Consider the following 22,900-nt stretch of genomic DNA (forward strand, 5'->3'; position numbering starts at 1 on the left):
TCACTATGGTGATCATTAGCATATGTCTTGTACTTAACACTTGAAGTGAAAACATATTTAATGTAATAAATTTTACTCTTCTATTTCCAAAGTAATTTGATGTATGCGTGTATTCCTGTGTGTTCAGGCATTACAGAAGAATATTGATAGATATGATAAATAACCCGAACACTCAGAGGAACTGGTATTATATTAAAATCAAATGTTACATGTGACATCAGTTGTGATATCTGTGACTAAGCTGCAGTACAAAGACTCCTATTGTCTGTGTTTTGTTTGAGGTCATTGCATTACATTGTTTAGTGGATCTATATCATTGAATGCACAGAGACAGAGACCTAAAATGTATGAGTAGAGACAAACCTTTAATTGGGAATATACACTTCTTCATGCACATCTAAAAATAACAGAAACTTCGGCTGAAGAAAAATGGAAAACAACTTTTTGAGTTGCCCTTACATCTCTTCTACCAGAAACACTACACACTGATGTGTACCGCAAAGCTGCACAGCGCTCCTGGTGGTGAAACTGTCAAGAAGAGTTAGGTTTTTTTCCTTAAACAGAAAAAAAAGAGTGAAGTGAATTGAAGTTTCAGTCTTAGCCAAATAAGATGTTGCTCTTAACAAGATCATGGCAAACTCGAACCTCCTTGAAGAGTCAGAGCCGATGGGACTTTGGATGGTCAGCATCTTCCTTCATCTCTGTTCTGTTTACACACACCTTGATAAATTCAGATTCAGCTTAAACTTATTTAGCAGTTTGCAAGACACATGCTCAGGCAATCATAGCAAACCCTCCTCTATCTACAGAAACGGCATCCTCTTGTTCCCCCCCAAAAACGTCTATAATAGCAATCTACAAAAAGAATACCACTTTTATTCCTAAATCTGATTTATTTCTTTATTTATTCTGTTGGTGTTAATCAACTTTGGATAAACATAGATGACTTAATAACCACTTACTTAGACATTGCATTTGTCTGATACATAGAAGTTTAATAAAAATGCACTCTTCATCATGTGTTATTCAGATAACCAGCACAGATAACCCTACTACAACACTAAATCACATTTAAATAAGCAAACATTCCTCATTGCATGATTAATCATGTAAACATTATGCAAGCTGCTTCAGATTGACATTCTGTCAACTAATCAATTAACTGACTAATTGTTCTACATTTAGTTAAGGGGAGATTAGTAAAGGCAATCAATTTTTATTTTATGAATTTATTTCTCCTCTGTGAAAATAAAGTGGAAGGTGGAACCTGAAATATTATCTTAACCTCTCAGAAGTCGGAGCACCTGACATTTTATGGATTATTATGTGGTTATGGAGAAAATTACCAGCAAAGTGAAAATCATAGTCACTGTGGGGGCACACATGAAGAAGCTGAAACTTTGTAAGGACAATACCATACTCGTCTTCCACCTACTGTCATGTTTCAGATAATAATAACCTTCATACTACTGTAGAGTTTATACTGTAGCCTACACATCACGAATCATTCCATTTTAAAGAAAACATTTAGCCATTTTTTATAAATAACACAAGATTTTAATCAAATGGGTGATTCACTTGTTTATCTACTTTAGTCCCTCAAGTCTGTCAAAATATTGCATCCAGTCCGTGTTGTGAGCGGGCTTGTCATTCAGCGCACAGGCAAAAACATGAGTAGCCTATTCATTATTCATGTCATTGCAGTTGCCCTGTTATGATACAGTCTTATTTGGAGTGGGCTACCTGATTTGCTCAGCGCGTCCGTCAAAGCAGTGCGTGGCCCTGCGTCGGCTGGCTGTGCGCGCTCATAGGTCGCGCCGAGAAGAATCGGAGGGGGAGCTGGCACAGTGCGCGCCTACGAGACTGCGCGTCGCAAGGAGGGGGAGAGGTCCAGCTGCAAAAAAAAAAAAGAAAAAAAAGAAAAAAAAAGAAAAAACAGAGAGAGGGAAAGAGAGAGAGAGAGAGAGAGAGAGAGAGAGAGAGAGAGAGAGAAATACGCCGTGACAATGGCAACATCAAGCATCTCGTAAAAGGTAGATAAGAGGCGAGGGGGCGCCGCGAATCAGGAGTTTGAGAGGCGACGACCGCCGCTTGTCCCGAGAAAAGCGGCGAAATTAGGATATGCTGGCTGCCCTGTAACGCGGTTCCTGGATTACGAATTCTTCCGTAATTGAAAATGGAGCGGCGGGGGAGAGGAGAGTCGCGCTGTCTCCATCATTGAGAGGCGCGTCCACCTGCTATTACTGGAGGCCCGGGCTGCTGCTGCTGCTGCTGCTGGTGGCGGGGAGGGTGGGCTGGGGTGGGAGGGGGGTACATGCAAGGGAAGTGTTTGCATTTCGGGGGAAAGACGCATCTCTGATACTACTGTCCAGAGCAGCTGAGAAGGATCCCATTGCGACGGGGGAAAAAACGCAGTTTGGGCGCATACGCTCTGGAGGTAGGCAGTGAAATCGTTATTATGCTGCTCTTCAGCGTGCCGTGTGTATCTGAATAGGGAGAGCGAGCTCTATTAGGTATGCACATGACAGCTCGATTTACACACACAAACACACGCACACACAGGGTTATGTTCCTGATTTTTCCTGTTTTGGTCTGATCGGACATGTTTGTTCAAAGGAGAAAACACACCATGCATGCGGTGTAGTAGCAGCCCTACCTCCTTGGGACAGCTCTAGTAGCCTACATTCATTCGTCTCTGCTCCATCGATTACCCATTCCCTGCGAAAAATACCCCCACTTACTTAAAGCACGAGCTCAGATCCATTCGCTTTAGGCTCAGAAATGCAACACAAATACAGATGCCACGTGTGATTGTTCACATTGAAGGCAGCTATCTTGGACTGTTTGCATGTTTTGGAGACAAACAGTGGCCTGTGGACGTCATTTTGAATAAACATTATGCATCCGGAGTAGTTCTGCCCCAATATGAATAAGGAATGATTAAAGGGGAATAATCCATAGTCCAAACTAATGAATGATTCATGAATGGGCTATTGAAACCTAATGGGATAACACATCATCTTACAGCTAGGCCTCTTCACCGTGATATGGTGAATAAATGATTCATAAACGGTTTATAAGCACAAATTCCAAGAATTGGTCTTCACATCACCACAGCAGAGTGCACACAGGTGCGCCAAAGCATGTGTGAATGCCTGCGCTGTGGGGGTCACTAGATCAGTAGCTTACTGTGTCTGTGCTCCCCTTTAAGGACGCTTCATGACAGATGTTTACTGGATGTCCCAGTCAGCCACACCGTCAGCCGCATTCTAAAAAATAATGAGCTGCTGCAGCTCTGAACAATGGTCATGTGAGGGCGTAACTTTGGATAAAAGATTATTTAAATTGAATTGCATTTTAACAAGCTAAAAAATAATATTTTTTCTCTGCAAAGATGAGATTTTTAGATACGAACTTTGTGAATTTAGTGCCACAGGCAATGATGTGTACAGCACATAGTTACTGACCTGACATGACTTGCTTTGATGCAACCTTTGTTGCCTGTTTGACAGGGTGCTTTGTTTTTCTTCCTTGTACACTTTGGGTATGTTTGAAGTATTTGCTTTAAGATCATAATATAATGTTAAACTGCAGGGGCAGAGGGGCAGAAGCAGTGAGTTGCTGCCTGCTACTGCCCTCTCCTCTAATGTGAAGACAGCAGTGGAAAGCAGATAGAAGGCCATGCATTGATTGAGTCAAAGAAAGCCTATAAGAGGGACAAATTGAGTTGACACGTTGATGTGGGTGTCATTATCATGTGTGACGGCACAGTGTGCCATTGAGCCCGAGGCTATGTGACTTGGGGAGGGGAGAGGGCCTCTTTGCTCAGGCCGGACAGTCTTGTTTGAAGATCGTACATGTGGAAACCGTGATAGCTATCATATCTATGTATGTGTCTTGGTTGTGTAATGTGCGATCAAGCATGCCATAGAGATTTGTACATACTGCATTTGCCATTCATGTCTACACCTGGTCAGTCTCATTGCTTCCACTAAAGTGTCATTTTCTGTTCGGTTTAAATTGAGTGAGAAATCGGTCCAATTACACATTACAGCACCACAGCTCTGTTCCCCCGTAGCAAGGACAGCGCTGGCAGGTTTTCTGGAAATGTGTTTAAAATGCTGTTGGAGTATTATGTTGCAGTAATAACCAGCAGCTTGTGTACACAGGCTCTTATCTTTCCCTGTCCATGTGTGCTCGGTTGCTTCTCCTCGACTTCAGCCTTAGGCACATGTGTCAGGCCTCTGTGTCTCTCATATTATAGTCTCAATTATACTCAATAAGTCGATCCTCATCAGTCATCCCTTTACTTAGAAGTGGGCACTATATTTATAAACAAGGACTCTGATTGGTATTTTACTCACTGTATGTTGGGATCATTCTAAAGCAAAATGAAAGACATGCTGCAGTATCATAAGCAAGTGCTCCCAAATTAGTTATACTACATGTTCTGACTTTAACCAGGTGACATCTCATTAAGCACACAGAAAGGGCTTTCCTTGACTGTGTGACGCTGTGCTGTTTTACATCTGGAATGTTGGGGTTTTCTCAGATCACTACAAAGCACCTTGACTTTTTGCAATATACATAGAAGCACACTAAGCCCATCTGGACAGACTGAATTGTTCTGCACACTGGTTGTGTCAGGCCACTGCATGCTGAGGCCTGCAGTGTCGACCCCAGCCCTGTGTTTGGGCTGTGACATGCTGGCTGTGGCCCAGCGGAGGCAGTCTTTCTCTGTGCTGCTGCTTCTGCCGCTGCTGCTGCCGCTGCTGAGTTCTGTAATTAAAGGCAGAGGTAAGTCCAGGGGAGAAGGCTGGGCCCTGATTGCTTTTCATGGCTGTGAGGAGGGAGCTGCAGCGTGTCATGAGGGACTGAGTCGCTGCTGAGCTCTTTGCTGCCCCCCCAAAAGACACAAACAATGCTTCTTTTGCACTTGCATGTGCACACACTTAAACATAAACTGCTGCACACATTTACACACAGTGGCTGACAGAGGCAAAAAAAAAACAAAAAAAAACAAAACATCTGTAGCTGACAGGCAAACTCTGCTAATCTACTTAAAAGAATGCCCTCCTTTTAAAAAATATGTGTCAGTATGAAATGTGCAGTGCTGAGGCAAAACTGTTACAGCAGAGTGATGTAATGGCTCAAAAACAATGCAATCAGAGACATTAAGGAGTTTGCTGTTTATTGGCTGCTCTTTGGCATTGACAGAGCAGTTGATTGGACTAAGTGTAGATGTGAGCAGAGAGCAGAGCTGCCCCCCTCACCTTCATTTCTACAGCAGAAGCTGAACCGATGAGGGCTGCTATGCACTCTTAAGGCCGAGCAAACACAGACTTGCTCACTTATAGAATTTGGGTGGGCCCCATTGCCTTTTAAAAAGATGAGAAAAAATGGCCTCCCCTTCTCCTTTCAGTGGATTCATTCATGTCAGCTTGCTGGTTAAGAGGGTTTACACTATCTTACAAATCCTTTCAGAGAGATTCCTGTGGAAGGCAGAAGGAGCAGGAGCACATAGATTATAGGAGGTTGAAAAAAAGGACAGAGAGGGAGGCATTTTGGATAAATTTCGAATTCCAAGTCCAGCCTCGTTCTTGTATCGTATTCATGAATTAGTTCTGCCAGGATAATTAAAGTAATGCATCAAGTTTCCAAACATGAACAAATAAAAGTCCAATTAAACTGGGGTCCATTAAAGTACTTTTCCCACATTGCCTACTTGATCTCAGTATGTAGGCTGGTGGCCACTGGGACCATGAGCAGGCAGGCTTGACGTTCATAGCTCATTTCCTGCTTCCACATCAGACCCCCTTATATTGCAGATGGATAGATAATGTGAAATTTCCCCAGATCTGTTTGCACTCTCTCAGGCCCCCTTGAATTTCAGCTTGTGGGATTCTTGAAACAGATAGCAAGACCTGATGCTGGGAAATTTAAGAAGGAACTCAAAGGTGGAGATTTAATGCAGTGGACACAGGTGCAATGATGAGAATGGTGTGAAAGCAGTGGAGTCGCAACATGTCTTAGAAAGGGAGGAATCTATATGACAGTGCTGGATTTTAATTGGTTTCACACAGTGTGCTTCTATGTATGGTTCCCTTTGTAATGACACACATCGTGGCAATAACGGCTCTGTTTTTTGTTATATAATAACACTAATAGATTCCCCTTGTCTGCAATGCCCCTTGTCTCATTTGAACATATTTTTTGTCATGTTGGAGCAGCAGCAGCTCTATATTCATGTAACATTGGACACATACACTGTCAGGGTTCTGAATACTGGAATAATAAGCCACCTTTATTAGTCTTATTTTTGATTTGGAGGCTGGGAAAAAGTGGGGGTGGGATGAAATAAAGGGCCTGATAAAGAGAATGGGAGCAAAACATTGCAGGATGCATTGTAAAAGAGGGAAAACAGGATGAGAGGAGGACTGGATGTGGTGGGAAGATTAGAGCTAGTGCAGGACAAATTGAGGGCGAGGGGACAGAAAAAAGGGAGAGACAGTTATTGTTGGAGGTGGGGGGTTCAGGGTGCGTCCAGTACAGCCAGTTGGAACAATCAAATGATCGTAAGAGAGACAGTGTTGTTCCTATGGGAGGGAAGCTTGCTGTGCCCTGGATGTTTCCCTGCACCTTTCATTTTCTAAATGCTGTTTTGTCTGTTCACCACTTAACAAGCCACCAGTGCCTCAGAAAGGAACCATGCTTTATTTGCTGCTGTACATAATTACCAGCCATTCAAGACAGGCTTGTTTTCCACTCTAAACATTGTTGGGAATTTATGTACAAATAAGTGACAGGCTATATTTTGCAGGAAATCTTTTTGTAGTTGAGTCTGTGAAATTTATGTCACTGTGGGCATTCAGTCAAAGATCTGTTGTAATTCATTTCTCTTTAATTGCACCGCTGTTTGTGGAGACGTTGCCATTTGTGCCCTTTTCAAACATTAGTGATAATTGAACCAAATAGCTGCTTTATCAGAAGTTGTGGCTGATGTAGAGAGCAAAGTGACAAAAGCCTGTTTGGCAGATGCAATGGTGTTTCTGTCAGATAGAGTCAGCTGATGAAAAGTGCTTCACTTTTCATTTACCATAGCACGCTGGAGGCCAAACATAATCCATGCACAGCACATCTTAGCAGAAGTCAAATGTTTTTGAATATCCTAACACTGAGAACTTGAATTGGAATGCATACATGAATTTCAAGTTGGATCTGACCCTGATCTGTTGGATGATGTTGCTGATGATACAACAGCATGACTGCTATTCTACTATGGGTAATAATTATAATCACTCACAGTTAGTGGTCCTTGTCACCGGAGTGGGGCAAAATGGAAATAATAATTAGGACTTCTCATTTCAGATGCATCACAGGAGAGTGTATGAAGTGTGTCGGGTGGTTGCTTGACTTCTAGGATGTACAGCTGTGTGTATACTCACTGTTTTCCCACTGTGTGTCAGGTCCAGCAAGTCACAGTGAGAATTTCTGCTAGCTCTGAGTTTCTTCTCAGCTTTGTGACTCCTGTTATTTTTTTGCAGTGCATGCACATACACACACACATCCCCCCACACACACATACAGTATATTTTACATTATGACAGTGACCCAGTCATTGCTGTCATAAACAAGTAACTAATTGTAGCATGAAGAGTCTTGAAGGGCCAGGATGTGGGCCTGACATTTATTCTCGGCTCACCCTTGACAGCAACATACTGTGACATGCCGGAGCTCTGTCTTGTGCAAAAAGACATTTTTCAACTCACTATCTCTCACTGCTCCTCTAACCCATTTCCCCTAGTCATCATTCAGCGACACTGTCAGAATACAGCCCACATATATCACAGCTGAGCCTGTAAAATGCTCTCCACATGGAGTCAAATATGCACCTCAGTGTAGCCGTCGCTGATAAAAGAGCTAATTCATCACTTAGTCACACAAAGCCTTATAGAGTCTCTGTGATATTTGGCAAATTGTTGGAGTTCAGGATCTTTGAATTTGCTGAATAATTTCCAGGCTTTCTGTGTGATACCAGTATTGGCTTTTACAGTTTAACTTTATCTTTGACTTGAGTAACCTGTTTATCTTTCACTTTTTCTATGTCCAGTTTAAAACAGAGAGAGAAAATTTAAAGTAATACACATAGATAGGCTTTCTCATTCTCTCTAATTAGGCTTGGAATTTAAAATATTATGACCTTTTTCTAACCCACTTTGTGTTCATACTTAATTTCTAAACGTAGTTGATTTTAAATAATAAACTGTAATTGAGGTGAACTTGAAGTTTGGCTGCATTGTCTTGAATTAAGGACATTTATGGAAATCAGAAGAAGAAAACTAATCTGCAGTTATTTAAAAAAAATAATAAGACAAAGAATCTACACTAAGCTGTGTGCTGTGCTGTGACTTATTTGGCTATCAACTCATTTCTCAAATGTCTTGAAAAGTTTGCTGGACAGAAGTCAACAACTAATTAAACTATCCTTAACTGCAGTCCAATGAAGAGAAAATTCAAACCTGAATGTGAGATTGGTTTTGTAATGTAAATGCGATTTGGTTTGTGATTTAACCCTTTGAATTACAGCTTCCCCAGTGTTAATGCTGAATATAGTATATGAAAACATGAGATGGAGGATTACCACCTGAGATGACATCAAAATATGAACTGCTCTATATTCTAACACAAGGATGCAAAGTTGAGATATGAATGGCTTCACTTACCAACTGCAGGATGCAACCTATAGTCAAAACACTGAAGCCAGAAGTTTACATTTCCTCTAGAACAAGTTTATACTTTGTCCTTGGATGAAAAACAAAACAGTCTTGTGTTATTTATCTTCTTTACATCACAATACATCATTTATCTCTCTACATGTTTTCTGTGTTGCACACATACAGACACATGCATGCACATGCAGGCACATGGAGAGCACATGTTAGGCAATATGTCAAAAATCAGATACAAATGTGTGTTTTTAAAACTCTCCCAGTGAGGTGAAAATGGAAACACGTGTTATGCTGAGGACTTCATGTCCATCATGAGAGATGCAGCTCAACAAGCGGAATCTACTGTCATTGTACTAGCTAATTTCTGAGTCATATTAGATCCAAATAGATCCAATATTCTTTTCAGGTTTATTAGCATTAATCTCTTCTCTGGGATCTGAACTTAAAGAATATTAAGATGAGTGGTTCCCAAACTGGGGGGCAGGCCTCCCAGGGGGGTCCCAGAGTTGTGCCATGGGGGCGCAGCAAGGCTAAATAAAACTTATAGTTTTTGCTCTGCTAGCAAAACATCGACAGTACCAATGAGCAAACGAGGATGAATCAAGAACAGAGATTTAAGCAACAACAACAACAAAAAAGACAACAAAATATGATGAGGCATATCATGCCCAAACCTTGACCAGGTAATAGTCAAGTATTGGTAATGGTGAATAGTGTCAAGAGACACCACAGAAAAAGTTTGGGAATCATTAATGTAGAGCAACTCAACTTATTAAAACTGTTAGCAAAAATGAGTCTGCGCTGAGGTTTGAAAATGCAATGTGACTTTAAAGCTGAGTGTAGCTGTCACATGATGTCTATATGTCTGTTGCACAAGATAGAATTACAAATTACGGGAATTATGACTGAAGCAAGTGCATTTGTAAAACTATGGACCTGCAGGTGTGATTCCTGGATCAGGTGTGTCGTGTAGCATGAAAATGAATCATTAATACATGCATCATGCAATACTTCAAATAACAAATACTTGAATATATGGTACTAATCTGAGGTGCCTTTAATAAGGACTCCGGTCCAACTCTGGACCTTTAGCATACTGGATAATTTTGCAATGGGCACAAAAGCAGAACTCAAAATTTATTTTTAAGGTTTGTGATATTGTTGATCATGTTTGTTATATTGTGGAGCACTAATTGGTACTTTTATTGTTGTCAAGTGCTGCCCAATCATGTTGATCGATTAATCTGACTCAGGTATGCTGCAGCAGAAAACACCCACAAAATGCAGGGCAGTGGCCCTCTAGGATCGAATGTGCATGGACACCCCTGTCCTATGTAAAACACAAGCTGTCCCCTGATAATGATACTGATTCCAGTACTTGTATTTAGAAGCTTAATGTGGTCTGATAAAATTTATAAAATCTACTTTATTTCCCTGGCATCTTGTGAGTGCTGTTGTGCTTGGAGAATCAGCTATAAACAACACAAATATTGCAGAGTGATCAACTACACTGCACTGAATGCTAAATATTGTTTAGCCTAGCTTTGCATTCTGCTTTAAATATATTCTAGAGGAAATTGACAGGTTATATAAGCTTGGATTTTTTTTTCTATTATACTGTGCTCTTCTGACGTAAATGAAAAATAATGATATACATTATTAATGAAATACAAGATGGCATAGATAAATGGAAATTATAAATGTCAGCTCTCTGAATAAATGAGGTTGGGTGAGTGAACATGACCGACACACATTTAGTAAGTTAATGTTTATTGCTTGAATCATTTGACATGGGTATGCAAACCTCTGTACAAGCTGAAATAAAATGTTGCATCCCTTAAGGGCATTTTGTGAAGGGAGGCTAATAGGTTAGCAATGCACATTGAGCTTAAAGCCAAAGGATTCAATAATATGAAGGTAGTTATTAACCAGGTTTCACTAGAGAATGCCCTAGTACTTTTTTAAAATTAGCATAACCCAGCTTTTACTGATGGTTCAGAGTTGGTTTGAGCAATCCAGGAGCATGTTTATGTTACAGCCCACATGATGATGCACATTACTACTGTACCGTGCTTCAATGGGTTGCAGCTGTTTTGGTGACATTAGGAGGATCTGTGCACATCGATGTGGAGGTTTTATTGCTCTAACTGATCAAAGCATATTGTCAGCTGAATTCAAAACTTTTGAGCTGTAGAGATGGCACCAGTGTACAGAGGTGCAACTTGCAGACATTGTTTTATAGTTATGTTTTTATTCTGGGTCCTAATTACCTGCGAAATTCACTGTACACTACTGATATTTGCACAAAACTAAAGCAGATTAAAAGACTTGATATTTACAAGGGAACTCTTGAAAGAAAATTCAATAAAAATGCATTAAAGTTTAATTTAGCTAAAAACTGAAGTGATTTTAATGTATCCTTTATTATTGTGACAAACCTAAAAGTCCTTTTTTATTTAGAACAGATCCAATGTGCAGCTGTAAAGCACTATTAGAATTAAACAGCAGGTACTGTGTTTGAAGAAGGAAATGCAAAAATAAACACTTTCACAAAGGCATACAGTATAATACAACAACTTCCTGTAAGCTTTCCTTTCTTGCATATTTTAAACCAACAGCATTGTTTGTTTTTAATGATTTGTCTGAAAAACTTTCACATCTTCCATCATAACAACTTGACTAATGTCATGCAAAAGATCCTGTTGTGGTGATCAACAAAGAAAGCTGATATTGAATTTGCTTGGCGAGACATAACTGCACTCAAAAAAGAGAAACAGCCTGTTAGTCCAAGTTTCTCAATTGTAACATGTAGTTTTAACTTAAGAAAATATGACTGTAAGCTTTACATGAATAGCTTGTGTACATTTTAGGTAAAACATTACAACTCAATATTTACTTAATTAATTCATGTTGAACTAACATGAATGAATCAAGTTCAAAGACAGACATGGGAAAATCTCGGGCACTATCGCGAGATTACAACTCCAGAGAAGAGGAGAACACAGTGCTCTGCAGATGAGGATCATGGAAGGTAAGCTGGAAACTAATGTCATCCAAGAAAATTAATTACTATGCTTGAATGTATCTAAATATATATTTATATATACGTACATAAATTTAAGTATTATTGGATTAATCGGTTTATGACTGTACAATGAGCAAAAAAGAAAAAAAAACTAGCTATCGGCCATGATGTAGGTAACGACATTGTGTAACGCTTAATTAGTTTAATGTGTTAATGTGTTACTGCAGTTTATGGCAGCTGATGTTTGCGATATCGTAAGTTCACCATGTTGATGACATTTCAAGATGTATTTGTAATGTGTAAAACCAGAAGTAGAAAGAGAGAGAATAATTTTCAACGCTTTTGAGGTAACACAAATCTATCTGAACAGATTAAAACCTAGGCACTGTTATATGTTGAATCTGTCATCATCAGAACATTTCTTGAGTTGATTTTTTTTTTCATTTGTTTTAGCATTTCAGTAACCTATGGTAAATTCCTCTGCAGTGAGGTTTTAAAAAGATACCAACTATAGAGCTGACTGTAGCTATCAAATACTGTCTAAATAATTGTTTCAATATGTTATATTCACACTGCAGTGCTGTGAGGGAGAGGCTACATAATTGGAGTGATTTGTTAATTTTTTCATTTGTTATTAATTATTGTTGAATACGTTTTGCAATGCAGATTTGAAGATCACAGAGATTTTGCATCACTGGCTGGTAAAGCTTTTACGAATGTATGAAACTCAGTGATTAGTCAAAATGTGCTTGTTATAATGTGGTCAGCACATTGTTTTATGAAGTGTATTGAAGTGTGCGATTTTTCCACAACCTGTTGAAATTACATCAGAAGGAGTGTGTTCAAAAAATCCACTTTTAAAGAAAGGCTGAAAACACCAGAGATTGAGTAGAATTAACAATTCTTTGTTTAGCCAGCAAAAAGAAAAATGGTAAATGGTCTGTATTTATATAGCGCTTTACTGTACCTGGGATGATACCCAAAGCGCTTTACATTATACATCACATTCACCCATTCACACACACATTCACACACTGATGGCGGAAGCTGCCATGCAAGGCGCTCAACCACGACCCATCAGGAGCAATTAGGGGTTCGGTGTCTTGCCCAAGGACACCTCGACATGAACTCGACTTGGCCGAGGATCAAACCTGCAACCCTTGGGTTACAAGACGAACGCTATACCTTGCTGAGCCACACCGCCCCTAAAGCAATACATATCTCTTAAGAGGAGGTCCATCTTAGCCTTAGCTGCTGAGCTCTAGTACAGGAAGTGCAGAGTTCTCAGGTTCAGCCAGAAAGACCCGCCTACCTCAGTTATCTTCCTCATTTTATACTGATACAATGCATGTGGCTATGTGCGTGCATGTTGTGCGCGTTCATGTAAATGTGTATTTTTGCAAGGTGCATTGTTCCTCTTCTTGACTTTTCTCCCAGGCTGTTTTCCCACAGTCTTACTTTTTTTTTTTCTTTTTGCTAACAATTTAGGTGTTTTATTTTCTTTTTTCTGCTTAAAATGTTTAGATTAATTTGTGCTTTGGTCCAACAACACTTGATCAGCTCAGTGCTTCTTTAAACTACCACTTTTTAAGAAATGTGGAGGTGTAAGGAATGTTGTATATCCGTGTGTGGTAGACCTGAACTTCTAAAACATTTCAGAATACAGCACTTTCTGAGACAACGCTATCCATGTCCTCATGCAAATTGCCCTTGTACTTTTAAGACGTGGAATGCTTTGCGTATTCATTTGAGTAGAGTTCATCCCAAAACAAAGTCTTCAGAGATTCAGAAATTTTCCACATTTAGTTGTCATTTGTGTGCATGTAACAGCCGTTCTACAGAGAGAGAGTACTTTATACACATTGGGACTCATTTAAAGAATAATGAAACCGTTGAATGTATGTTTGAAGGTTGCACTTTTCAAATCAACATTTATGAAACGTTCCACTCACACAAGAATAGGAAGCACAACCCCCACAAACTGCAACATTTCAAGTCTGCTATAGTCACAAACACCCAAGTTTTACAAGAAGATTCCGACAGTCCTGGAGAGGTTGCAAATAATCATTATGACCCTGAGGTTCTGGCACCCAGTACATCTTCAAGCTGTAATGCAGACATGACTGAGAACCTGTTTGATGTATTTGAGCAAACTTTTGCTGCAGTGTTGTTCAAGTTGGAGCATTTTTCCCATGTACCAGGATCAAAACTGGATGAGTTTCTGGAGGAACTTAACTACTTGTTAAGATCAGCCACATTTCCATTCTCGATTAGGATTCTTGACGGTTTATTTAAAAAACATAGCATTACAACTGATGAATCTTTTATAGCAGAAGTAACATCTGTTTTCTGTGAATCGAACCCTTTGCTCAAAGCTATAGGAAAGAGTGGTGCTTTAAGTACATCTTTTCTCCGCAACCAGTTTTACAAAAACAAATTCGATGCGATACAACCTACTGAGTACACAGTTGATGCTAAAGAAAAGAAAAGTTTTCAGTATGTGCCTGTCCTGAAATCACTGCAGCAGCTGTTTGAAAGAAAAGATGTTGTGGATAAGGTAGTCGAAAATCACAGTGAACAGCAAAGAAAGGCGTCTGTCGAGCAACACGTTTACAGATCTTCTCAAGATGGATCACACTATAAGGATAGTATTTTTCTGGCAGGCGGTGAGTTGAGAATTTTGTTAAAACTGTATATAGATGAATTTGAGATTTGTAATCCACTGGGAACGTCTCGCAGGAAGCATAAACTTTGTGGAATCTACTGGACTTTAAATAATTTACCTGCAGGCTTACATTCCTCACTACACTCGATTTACCTGGCAGTCCTGTGCAAAAGTGATGATTTGAAGAAATATGGTTATGAGCATATTTTACATCCTCTTCTTCAAGATGTAAATACTCTAGAGCAAAAGGGACTTAACATTCCACTGCTTGGCAAATGCTTTAAAGGAACAATCCAGTTTGTCGTGGCCGATAACTTGGAAGCTCACAGTTAATCAGATTTGAATGAGAGCTTCTCCAGTGGTTATGTTTGTAGATTTTGCACTGGAACAAAGGTGGACATTCAGACAAGTCAGGTGAAGTCAGGTGCATTCAGTCTCAGGAGAAAAGAACTTCATGCCTTTCATGTGAAAACAGCTACACAGAGTGGTGCAAGTTGTTTTGGGGTGAAGAATCATTGCATTATCACTAAAACACTCACCCACTTTAGTGTTCACACAGGCTATCCTCCAGATGTCATGCATGATGTTTTCGAAGGCATTGTGCCAGTAGAGCTTGCATATTGTTTGGGTGTCCTTGTAAACAAGAAATATTTCAATCTTGAAACACTCAACAAAGCCATCTTTCATTTTCCTTATAAGTGGGGAGACAAAAGAAAGAAGCCACATGCAGGCCCACTTACTTTTTCAACAAGTAAAACAATCGGTGGGAATGGCCATGAAAACTGGTCCCTTTTAAGACTGCTTCCATTTATTATTGGGCGTTTGGTTCCTGAACGTGAACCAGCATGGGATGTTCTGTTGGACTTAAAAGACATAATAGGGCTTGTAGTTGCTCCAACACATACAGATGACTCAGTTGCCTATCTTGAGCTGAAAATTTCAGGACACAGACAGAAGTTCCATGAACTCTTCCCTCATGTGCAGCTAATCCCAAAACATCACTATGTAGAGCACTATCCTCAACTAATAACTAATGTTTGGTCCTCTTGTGGAGCTATGGAAAATGAGCTTTGAGGCAAAGCACATTTTTTTCAAGCAAATTGTGTGACACATCAACTGCTTCAAAAATGTGCCCCTCACTCTGGCAAATAAGCATCAGCTCATGATGGGATATCACATGAGACTGACCAGTTTTCAGAAATCTGCTCCAGAGGTCCCAAATGTTTCTACACTTCCAGTGGATGTTTTAAAACAAGAAATAGTGCAAGCTACTGACCAGCACTTCCCTGGAACAACAGAAGTTCATCTTGTTAACAGTGTGACAAGTAATGGTGTAAATTATAAAAAAGGAATGCTAGTTGTTCATGGCTGTACAAGTGGACTGCCAGACTTTGGGGAAATTCTTCAGATTTACATTGTGAATGACAAACCATGTTTTATTGTAAAGAGACTTTATGGGTGGTATAGAGAACATTTCAGAGCCTTTGAGCTGACATCTTTGGCCTTTGAAACGCTCATGATTAGGCTTAATGAACTGGCTGATGACTACCCTTTGGCAGATTATTTTGTTGGAACCACCTGAATGGTGACACTGAAAAGATTTATCAACTTATAAGATGTGCATATTATAAGAATATATATTTTTTTTCATATTGAAACCTGTTCATGTTGTAACCTATCATTGTTTTACATATTTAGATTGCTGAAACATGTCTTGACCTGCAAAGCTCCGGATAATCTTAGAAGAAAACAACTCACAAAAACTGATTCTCCCAGATGGAATTCCAGAATCTGTCAATGAACTTGCAGAGTTTACAAAGAAGCAGTTTGGAATAGAAGGGAGCTTCAGACTTCAGTATATGGATCCAGACTTTGAAAATGAGTTCACCAACTTGGACTCAGATTCAGATGTCATGGACAAAGGTACCCTCAGAGTAATTTTTAATTCAGAAACGCCTCACCTGCCTGATGGATCTCCACCACCTTCTTATTCAGCGGCTGCAGCCTCCCAGTCTCTAGATGACAGCTCTTCATTTGCATCTGGCAGCTCATATGACACGGATATCCTGTCTTCTCCTGAGTCAACCTCCTCACGGTCCTCCAGTTGGCCCCTTGTTTTCAACATTCCTCGGTTTTCTTATGAAACTGAGCTGCAGCTTGAAAAAGCCAACACTGCGTTCAGAGAGACTGGAACCTTGCTGAATCCTAATGTAAAACTTAAATCAGCAATCATGGATGGTTTGATGGAGACAATTGTCAAGTACAAAGTCTACCTCTCTGATGCCGAGTTCAGTGAAGTAGCGGAAGCTGTTATAACGGCGCATCCTTGCTTGAAAGAGAAATCATGAAAATCGTTTCCACCTAATTAATTTATTTATTTTCAACATTAAACATTTCAGTTCTTTAAACCAAATATCCTTGGTTTGAGTCAACCACATATATCTGAGTAAAGTAAACTCATTCTTTATGATTTACTCTGATCCTATTTAGAGAAGTCTTTTAAACCCTTTTAATTAATTTAGATTGTACAATACAATGAAGTTAATTTAACCGATGTAAATTAAGTTGAACTAACCTAAAGTATTAGTTTAAATCAAACAAATGTAAAATTTGTTAAACAGACACAATTGAACTGACTCACACTAGAAAGACAAAAATGAGTTGAACAAACTTAAATAAATTAGGTTGACCCAAATAAAGTATATTGGATTAAAACAACAACTTGTTTTATGTTGAAAAAGAGTAATTTAATTGTGTGGAAATGATTTCCATGATTTTTTAAAGTTCATTCAACAAATTATTTCTTTGAGTGTGTATACAGCTTTAATGTATCTTTTCCTCACGTACCTCATATATTTATTTATTTTATTACAATGTTTGTTCATCATATTTTGATCAAACAGCATTCAGTAATTTTATGAATGCACCGAACTCATTTTATATCAGCACACAAAGTGAAACTCCTCACTTTCGTGGTTAGTGATAGATATTGCTACGGTTACACCCCCTGTACCTGCATTCCCAGCACTTCTGAAGGACTCCCTGACGAAAGTCTGTCCTAGGCAAGCAACAAACGGTCTCATATGCAGAGTTCAAGACCGTCTTCAGACTGGTCTCAGTGTCACACATAATATACAGCTGTAGTTTAATAAAAGGCACAATACGAACTTTCTTTCAGCAGGGAAACATTTGTACTAGAGCCAAGTGTTAGCATATATCTGCTGTGTCCCTTGTTAATGATAAACATACATATTTAACCCATCTATTTGTTTCGATTTGTTTTCTAATAGTATAATCAAGCAGAATCTGTGAGATCAGAATTATCTATGTGTCAATATAATAATATATTAGAGATATGAAAACTTTTTTTTTTTTTTTGTCACTGCTCAGTTTCTGTCCTATGGGCTAAATAGTTTTTGAGCATCATAAAACCAGATATTTCTCTTTTATATTCAAATGAAGCTATGTACAACCTACTCCTTTGATATTTGTCTTTGAGGTGTGTGTATATGCTTGCGCATGAGTGCACCTTTTTGCCTTTTGTGTGCACTATTTGGGATTTGCTTGTGGTTTATTTATGCAGGTAATTCCATTGAGAGAGACTCTTTGTAAGAGTAGGGCTAGCCATAGGATCTAATAGGTTTAAAAACTGCTATCAAAGATGTATGCTGCTGCAGTGTTTTGGCTCAAGTGATGAGGCCTCTGGAGAGGTGGTGTATCTATGTGCATTGTGCATAAAGTATTTGCTACATGCCGCTTGTTTGTGCATGTGTGTGTGTGTGTGTGCATATATGCATATGAATTATCTGTTTTAGCGGCTGCCTGTGCTTGCAGAAGCCCTCTTTGCCGACTGTTAATCCCTTGCTACTCAGTCTATCTGGACTTGGTGACCTGACAGAAAATTAGCAGTAACAAACACTGTGGCACACAGTCTGTGTCTCTTTCTTATGCTCTTACAAATCTGCCCACAACTATTGAGACTCTACAATGAATGCAGTGACAGTCTGCCAAGCATTTGGAAACACGGATGTGTTTGCATGCACATGCACAAGCTTATACGGCCCCCTGAGCTTCTATGTGGGCATGGAAGTTTGTTATTGTGTATGCATGAGTCGGTCTGCGCTCATATCATAATAAAATTCTTTATATTTTTTTCCTTAATATGGGTACAAAATGCAAACAAATAAACACAGTTATTTGGATAAGACTGAGTGCCCACAAGGAACACATGTTCAGAGGACAAAGGCTTTATTGTAGAGAGAAAAGCAAAAAAAAAAAAAAAAAAGTAACAATTTACACTTTGACTTCATCTCTTGGGGCTTTATGAAATGTTAATTTAAGTTCCCATTATAAAATGTATTTAAGTGAGACTAAGAATTAATTCCATTAATCTTGGAGGCAGCTGGGGCTTCTGCATCCGTCGAGACAGTTTTCCGCTCCCTCCTGAGACCTGTGGGTTTTCCCATCACTTTTAAAATCAATTACCTTTCTACCTCCCTCACCACTCCAACTCTCTCTAAGCACTCTTGTCATATTCTTCATTAGGAAACCCACCACTTCACCTATAGCTCACAATGAACACCTAAACCTGAACTCTGTGCAATTTTAAGAGTTCACTCAGCATCTCTATCTGATTTATTAACATGTCTTACATGGTGGTGTACAGGTGCAGGCTTTTTTCAGAGCATGTAGGCTCAGATATAAATAGGAAGACAATCTATGGCTTGGTAAGACCTGTTAGTCCTATGTGACACTGAAGCCACAACAAAGGCATTTCTGTACCGCTGCTAAGGAGCGGCAGCAACCCATGGGAGAGATCATGTTATACTCCCTTGTGCGCCATCTCACAAACATCTCACTGCGCTAACTGAGGGGAATAAGCATGGATAGGTTTGACGGCTGCTTCCTATTTTAGTTGTCGGCAGGTAGGCGGATGAGTTGAACTGTGGAGGATCTCTGTGCAGCGAAGTCTTCGTCTAATTAGTTTGTCTAATTATGTCTTTGTGCTGGAAATTTCTCAAATTAGTGGTATCGTGCAGAATGTGAGCGTGCTCATTATGGTTGTCATGAGAATTGTTGCGGCAGTTGGAGAAGAGAAAAGAAAGGGAGAGGGAAAGAAGGGGTATCACTGGACGCAAAACCTCTCCGACAGTCTCAAATCCCCTTATCAAATACAAATATCTCAAAATGGGTGATGCGGCACACAGATTCATCCCACATTTTTATTGGGAAAATGCTACTTTTGCCAGTGAAACACCCTGTTCCCTCACTGTGCTGGGGCTGCAGCTATTTTTGGCAGACCACAGAAAAGGCATCCTTTGATTTACCTTTGTGTGTCAACTCTAAGAGTGTCACAGCATCTGGGATGTAGGTGTCTAACATCGAGGCACTTTTTGGCTCCTTGCAAGGTGCGACAGAATCATTCTTATTCACAGGGCCTAAAATACTGCTGTTTCGTCAAAGCTGGCAGCATCTTTGACACAAACAAGGTGTCTTTTTGCAATAATATTGATATCAGATCAGACACTCTAATATCTGACATAAGAGGGCAAGCCCTGTCTCTAAAATGAGTAGGGAAGTCCACAGTAGTAGGTAGGAATCAGTTGAATAAATTGAAGGAATTTTCATACCACAGATGGAGACTGGCCTCCATGTGAGACTATATATATATATATATATATATATGTATATATATATACATATATATACTTTTTTGTCTCAGAAATGCCAGGACTTCAAGTGAAACTCATCTTTTTTTCAGTTTCAATCTCAATGTTTGGTTAGGTTTAGGCACCAAAAGCACTTGGTTAAGTGTTGGATGACAGCATAGTTTGACTTAAATAAATTCACTCAAACATTATACCTTCTCTTGGAAAAGGACATAAAAGATATTTGTCGTGTTGGGTACATTTCTGAATTGTGTTTTGATATTTTTAATATGAAAAATAATAATTTGCTACCAGAAGAAGTTGGGAGCAGCGATCAAACAACTGATCTTTTAGTTGTTGGCCTATTTTTTTTTTTTTTAACCAGTTGCTTCATGTTTGTGGTTTGGCTTATTTTCGTCTCAGACAAAAGCCCATTTTAGACATACACGACTTTCTATTAGTCTGGTAAGAACTGAATGTGTTTGAAATGATGTCTGAATTGCTTCCCTGGTGATTTTCTTTAACATTTTGGGAGAAAACTGTACAAATTCTATGGGGTACCATTAACTAATACAGTCTCCTTAATTTAATGAAAAACAAAACAAAAAAAAAATTAAAAAAAGTTTTTCCTTAAATCAGTAACAACTGCATTATTACTGTAGTGCACCTGCAACCTCAAGTAAAGGTCTGACTGATTAATATGAATTGTTATAGTTGTATGACGAATTGTTTTGAGAAAATTGTGACTACATTGACTACTATATTGTACTTGACATTATGCTCCATCAAATCACAAATGCTAACATTAGATATGCCCATATCACTTCTACAGGTATGCTTTAATCACGTTTGAGGACCAGTAATAGACAAATGATCATTGTCTGAATCACTGGATGCTGTTGCTCTAACAGAATGATGCAGCCATTAGGCTCAAACATCTCATATCTAAATAAGACTAAAAATAAAAAAGTTAAAAAAGAAGAAAATTAAATGATTGCAATTTAGTCCTCATTAATTCCACTGCTCTTCCTTGTGTGTGGTAATTTAATGCAAAGAAGTCCTGACAAGGCAGCAGTGAACAGCATATTGGCTCCGTCATCACTTGTAGCTCTGGTTCTTCCGGTGACCCAGTGAAGACTGGCAACCAGGATCACCTCCATGGCTTTCCTCCCCTTTTTCCCCTTCCTCCCTTCTCCCCAGTATGTTTCTTACATCCCTCTTTCCCTCATCTCTCCTTCTCCATCCCCCACTCCTGGTCCTACAGTAATTGGTATTCCGAGTGGCAGCTGGGATCCATACAAACATAGCAGACAGAGGGAGAGAGTGAGTGAGGCTGTGTGTGTGAGAGAGAGAGAGGGAGAGAAAGACATGGAGGCAGTGAGAAAGAGAAAGCCAGCAAGTCAATACGCTGGTTCATTAGAGCACTGAGTCACAGTGGCCGCTGCCTCGTTTGTTTGTGTTTGTCCAATACTCTGTCTTAAGCAGAGCCCACCGCCTCTGTCCGCTCACACTGGCAAACCTGACAGCAACACTCCCCAGGCTGCCTGGTAGCCTGTGATATGGGCTTTTTTTTTTTTTTTTTTGCCTATTTGGACATACAGGCTAATGAAACAATTACTAAATCAATCGCTTTGAATTAAGCAGGAGCCTTTTTAATGATTCTCACCAGGTCTGAGTTCATGGCTGGACTGCGGTCAGCATGGAAATTGGTATATGTATTTGCTGGCCTGCTACTCCATAATCATGCTAAGATTAATTCATTTTTCACGAGTTAGTGTGTTATTAGAATACAGAGTCTTTGACTGAATTAACTGAGGTGTTGATGAGGCATGCAGTGAAAAGAAAAGAAAGAAAGAAAAAACAAAAAAAAAACAAACTATCATTTCTGATTACAACTGCGGATGTAAAGAGGACAGGCCAGCTCTCTAAAATGGGATTTAGAGATGAGAAAAACAAGAGGGGCTATTAGGAAACAAAAAATAGGATTCTGCTGTTATTGAAAATTTAAAAGTGGATGCCCCCCCCCCCCCCCCCCCCCCCCCAACAAAAAAGACAAAGAAGTGTTCTCTGGTCATGGTGAGCTGAAAGGAGACCACTTGTCAGGATATTGAAAGAGAGACAGAGAGGTAGGTTAAGAGAAAATTCTGAAATGACCTGCTCTGCTCTTCAAGGCTTGTTTATTTTGGAAGAAACCTTAATATGTCAGTGGCTGTGTGGTGGTCAGGCCGTGGCTGGCTCCTAAGGCCCTTATGGTGCACAGTGACCTCTCATTACCGCTGCTTGAGGGAGCGTGAAACGGAGGAGATCACTCCAAAGGGCAGCTGTATAGATGCGCCTAACCTTTTAAACCATCGGAATACGTCAACCATACAAATAACTCATTAACCTTATCCATTTAAATGGAAAGCTTCTACTTTTTTTCCTGCACCCCTTCTTCTCTCCAATATTTGATTAGTTTAATTGGCCAGTGCCCATGATGCAAATTGAAAGTCCTTTTGTAATGTGGTATGGCCAAGGAAGCCACACAGCCAAGAGATAGGGATTTGGCTTCTACACTAAATGAAGCTGGTTTAAAATTTGGGGGAAGGGAGAAGTAAAATAAAGGAGGTAAAAGCATGTTAGCATGTCTGTGTGTGTGTTGTTTAGGAAGTGGCCTCCTGCTCTGTCCAGCACAGGAGGGCATTGATTGAAGAAACTCAATAGCCGGGCCTTTTAATCACCTCGCTCAGGGGCTGCATTGTCCCACAGGCTTGGAGAATAAGCGCTGCTAATACCCCTGTGCATATGCACACATCCACTGGCTCCCAGCCCTTCACAGACCCACACATGCTCT

General features: G+C 39.7%; 1 protein-coding gene across 1 annotated transcript in view; it reads left to right on the forward strand.

Annotated features, from left to right (window-relative positions):
* The first annotated feature begins 2,327 nt into the window (after positions 1 to 2,327).
* The window catches only part of nexmifb (neurite extension and migration factor b), a 62,477-nt gene continuing 41,904 nt past the window's right edge, over positions 2,328 to 22,900 (forward strand). Inside the window, exon 1 of the mRNA XM_041991034.1 lies at positions 2,328 to 2,437. The gene's annotated coding sequence lies outside the window, so the exon portion shown is untranslated. The remainder of the gene's footprint in view (positions 2,438 to 22,900) is intronic.

This window comes from Melanotaenia boesemani, chromosome 7, assembly GCF_017639745.1.
Source record: "Melanotaenia boesemani isolate fMelBoe1 chromosome 7, fMelBoe1.pri, whole genome shotgun sequence".
In the NCBI taxonomy this organism is placed as follows: domain Eukaryota; kingdom Metazoa; phylum Chordata; class Actinopteri; order Atheriniformes; family Melanotaeniidae; genus Melanotaenia; species Melanotaenia boesemani.